This window comes from Falco cherrug, chromosome 8 (assembly GCF_023634085.1).
Source record: "Falco cherrug isolate bFalChe1 chromosome 8, bFalChe1.pri, whole genome shotgun sequence".
NCBI classification, from domain to species: domain Eukaryota; kingdom Metazoa; phylum Chordata; class Aves; order Falconiformes; family Falconidae; genus Falco; species Falco cherrug.
The window spans coordinates 22,517,167-22,522,453 of NC_073704.1; positions in this window are offsets into that span (position 1 = coordinate 22,517,167).

Here is a 5,287-nt window from a genome sequence, read left to right on the forward strand (position 1 = left end):
TTTGGTCATGAACCTGTAGAAGATGCCTACAGTTAACAGGATTTAAAAAAGTGGTAGCAGTGTTTCAGTATGGCCAGACAGATAACCAAATGCCATCAAAAAGAAATAGCAAGAAGCAAATAGGTATATTAAAGTACCCAAAATAGACTGTGGGACAAAAGTTTCATATAGGTAAAAATGGATGTTGCTTCTCTCAAAAAATGTTACTCCTTTTTTTAAAAAAAATGCATGTTATCATGATGATGGTAGCAGGGACAAAAATCAGGCAGAAATCAGCATTTTAGTTTTTGTGCAGGTGACCCAGTCCCTCCAGGATGTGCCTCTGCTCTAGTCCAGTTCAACTCCCTCTTTGTCATGCTGCTCAGACAGCTTGTGTATCCTGCTGCTGCACGACTGCCACTGCAGTCATGCTCATCAATCAAACCAAGGAAAAGGCCTCTGAGATTTTGAAGTCTGCTGGCTTATGTGCAGAGCCAGCTTCAAGGATTTAGTACAGTTCTTAGGTAATTTTATCCTCCTCTGACACATTAGCACAATTACTTTAAAATACACTTTGTTATTTAAACATTTTTTTATGGATGACCATAAGAACTTCAGCAAAGATACTGCAATGTTATCCTTCTGAACCATGGCATTGCCCTCTTAAGAGAATTAGGGTACTTCGTGTAACAGAGCATATAGAGGCTGCTTCAGTCTTCAATTCATGCAGGAATTACAGCATGATATCTACACCATGAAAAAATTAGCTTTTTTGTTTTTTCATTAATATGTTTCAAAATAGTCTCTCATGAAAATTTTTTTCTGTGCTGTTGCTTCCTTGATGGTTTGCTTTTGGATTGCTCTCTTAAATACAAAATAGGCATCTGCAAGATATACAATTAAAATGAGAACATAAATGGGGATTAATTTAAAGGAGGATTATGAAGGGGATTCTAAATCTAACTATATAAATAAGGACTACAAATGTAACCCAGTGCATTCATTAGTCTGATTGGCAGAAATAATTTAACAGCCAGCTGAGAAATGACATTTAAGTTGTTTTCTTATATTATGCACTTTATCAGATGTATGCTAAAGAATTCCAGCTCTATCCAAAGTGTCACCTTGACCAATTCCATATTCCACTTCCTGCAAAGGGAAACAAAGTCCCTTCCCCCTCCAACCCCCACTATGTTGAGGTAAATGGCCTGAAGAAAGGCTATTTGGGAAGTGAATGTACAATCTTTGTTGTAGAAAATCTGACCATCTTTCCATCCCTCATTTACACAGATATGCTGATAGGACAGACTATGAATAATTTTAATGACTAGTTCAACTAATGCTCTAATAACTTTGGATTTCTGTTCTGCCACATTATTTCACCTCTGTGTATGTCCATGCCATCTTCTCTGCAACTCTGGAGATACAGGCAGCTTACCTTGCCTGTTTTATCTCCCTGAAGTCATGCCATTAGTACAAGGCAAGAATTCTCAAAGATGCAATTACTGCTACTGTAGAAATGGACATAGGTGCCATCAATCTGTCTAACAGGTTTTGAGTATATGCTGCTGTGAGGCAAATGCCTATGCATTTAAGTTAACACTGGAGGAGCCCCAGCTGAATTTTTTCTACATTTCACTGTGCATTTGAATTGCCCATTCTGCAGCTCAGAGTTTATGTCTATTTCAAAGATGAGGGAAAGAGAAATTGCATTGATTTCAGAGGCGTATTTGAATAGAACTTGCCACCCATGTCCAATTTGGAAATCAGGATAGCCAAAAAACTGATTTCTTCCAAGCATTCTCCTTTCAGTAGCAGAGGGCAGCCTGAGAAACACTACAGAGCCATTTATGAAGAGCTTTCAGAACCCCATGCTTGGCTGGAAAAGCTTTGAAAAACTAGCTGTGCTACATGTCTGGGGGAAGCAGAAGGCAACAAGAACTACTTCTGAAAAACTGGATTTAGGAAGGGCAACTTGAATAGCAGGACTTGGAAGCAAAATACTTGATGAAATGTCTTTTAATTCCTATAATGTAAATGATGAGCTTAAAAATATAACCAACCCATCAACCAAAGAGATACAGGAATCCAGCTGCTGACATTGTTACCGGTGTTTTGCCTGCATTCTGGCAAACAGATTGGCAAAACCTTTATTTAGTGTTAAATGTGACCGGGTAGTTTAAATGACACCATGATGATTAATTAGCTCAGGAGTCATTCCAAACCTTATGCAAGTGTGAAGCAGTTGCACAACATTTAAGGATAAAGATTCCCAAAGCAATAAAAGTAATTTAATCCTGACATCCAGAAACATGGAACAGGTCTATTCCCAAAGACAATCTCCTAAATAGCACAGGAGCTGCAAACCACTGTCTGTGGATTTGAAACCAATTTTTTTTCCCTCTTAATTGTTACACGGTGTAGCAACAGGTTATACAGCCTTTCTTTTCTTTTTTTTTCCATGCCTAATAAGCCAGAATATATTTACAGTGGTGACTTAAGTGCCTAAAGAGACATCCAGGTCGCTGGGCTGAAACCAGAACTGGTGGAAGATGGAACAGAAAATAGTTTTTCTAGTCATCTTCCTTTTTGTGAAGATTCTTCTCATAAAAGGAATCTCAGGCTCTTTCATCTCGTACTCCATGTGTGCAAATCTGAATTACCTGAAAAATTATCATGTTTATTTATGTGAATACTTACAAACCTATTGCCATGTAAACCATGTTCCATATATGAAAAAGCTTTACAATGTCAAAAGGTCATATCCAGTAGGGGTTTTTTGAATACTGGAAATAATGGAGTTTAACATATTAAGGCTTTCTGTATTATTTTTGCCTTTGAATGAGACTCAAACTTTTAACTAAATATTTGTAACAGTTTTGTCCCATCTGTTTTCTAATAACTCTTGTACACAGGCTCCAGTGTCTCTCATTGAGGACACTAAATAACATCTAACCCTTCTGCATACTTATGAGTTGCCTGAAACTTGTAGGTTTTGCTAACGGGTTTACTTTTATCAAATCTGGCTGAGATTAGTCAATGGCTTTAAAAAAATCACTGGGAGGAGAGCAGGGAAGAAAAACTCTAGTGAATAGTATTTCTTAATATCCTTAAGAAAGAAGCCTGTAAACAAAGGTGCTAGCAATATGCTTTTACCCATATTTCCATTGCCTATCCCTTACATACGAAGACTGACTTATGCACTCCCTTGTTTGTGCAAACTTTGCTCTTAGTGTCTTTCAATTTTTTTTTCATGTTTTCAACTGCTAGTGACCACAGGAATCTCTTCTTATTGGCTTGCTTGCTTCCTCAGCAAGCACTGAAATCTGTCTAACCTATGAAGCTGTGCATCCAAGATTTGGGAAATGCAGGTTTGAGAATTTCTTTCCCCTGACCCCATGTATTCCCCAGTATGGCCAGGATTACTCTTTGAGAAGGATGCTTTTGGAGGGGGAACCTATGACTGCCTTTTTTTTTTCCAGATTTTTTTTTAAAGGTTGAAGGTTAAAAAGTTGTGTTGTTGTTGTTTTTTAAAATAATGATATGCATTTAAAATAGTATGCATCTTTAATTTTTTACCTTGTGTTCTCTGGGTGACACACCCTTTATGCAGTACAACTTTCTTGCATCAATACACTCTTAACGTGGAGGTTAATACCCTGTGTCTTATTGCCATGGTTTAAACCCAGCTGGCAATTAAATACCATGTAGCCACTCACTCACTCTCCCTGGTGGGATGGGAGGAGAATCCGCAAAAGGTAAACCCCATGGGTTGAGATAAGAACAGTCTAATAATTGAAATAAAGTAAAAAACCCAACCCAAAACAAACAAAAAAACTCCACCCCAAAAACCCTACCCAAAACCAATGAGAACTCTAGTGAAGAGGAGAGGGAGAGAAAGGAATAAAACCCAAGGGAAAAAATTACAAGTGATGCACAATACAGTTGCTCACCAACCTCTGACCCTACGCAGCGGCTGGCAGCTCCTGGCCAATCCCTATCCCCCACCCCCCACCCCCCCCCAAGTTCATATACTGAGCATGATGTTCTATGGTGTGGAATATCCCTTTGGCTAGTTCAGGGCAGCTGTCCTGGCTCTGCTCCATCCCAGCTTCTTGTGCACCTGCTCACTGGTGGAGCATGGGAAACTTGAAAAGTCCTTGACTTAGAGTAAGCCTACTTAGCAACAATGAAAGCATCACTGTATTATCAACATTACTCAAATACTACATCCAAAACACAGCACTGTACTAGTTACTAGGACAAAAATTAACTCTTTCCGAGCCAAAAACAGAACACTTACATTGCTGGAGGCTCCATTAGCAGCTAACAGCTACAGGAGTAAGGAAGTAATGCTTCTAAACATCTTTTGTTGACTGCTATGAAGAGAAAGTACCTGATCTACTTGGTGGTCTTTCAAGATGTCGCAAAGTTGAGCAAATTCCCTATGCTGTTTGTCCTACTGAAGGCAAAGATTCCCTTGAAGGGAGATGGAATTCATTTTCCCAGCTATTCCCAGACTACATTGGACAAGAGACCGAGCGCTGTGTTAGAGGGTGGCAACAAAGGGGACTACAGTATGAAAACTTCCTGATTAACTAATGATCTTAGAGGAACAACTTCTGCATACGTGTTCACTGAAGCAAATATTACATTGGTTTGCAGTTTACAGGATGCTTTCCTCTACTAGATAGAAATAACACCCTTGGTTCTATGAAACTCAGTCATTTTGAACCAAAGTAATCTGGGCATATGAAGGAAACTTTTTGTGCAAAATAAACTATACTTGCCTAAACAACTGAATTTTATCCTTCCGCCTTCCTGCATGGATTCTGTTTGACTGGACTTAGTAACAGAGGAGACACAGCAATACTCTCCCTGCTTCTCCCACCAGATGATAGTCTTTTGACAACACAGGATAACTATTTCCACTTCAACCTCTAGATTTTTAGAACTATAGCCCCCTCCTTACCCCTCCTATACCTTATGGCTTCTGCTGGGAAATCCTTGCTTCAGAGGATTACGTCTAGTTATGCCAGCATGAACTTTCTTCTTAGGCAGGCCATAAAATGAGGAATCTTCCATTAAGTGGTGATGTATTTCTTCAAGTAATTCATCTGCTTTACACTAAAAACCTCATGCATATTCAAGTAGTTTGAAACAATGTAGGCTCTGCTGTCAGTATGAAAGTGTTTGGAGGTTTTTTTGCCATATTGTTTCTGCTTATATAGGAATTATCAATAGTTTCTGTGGCAAGTCTTTGCCAAAATTCTACTGGAGACCAACAGTCTTGTGTGATGTTCCTAAA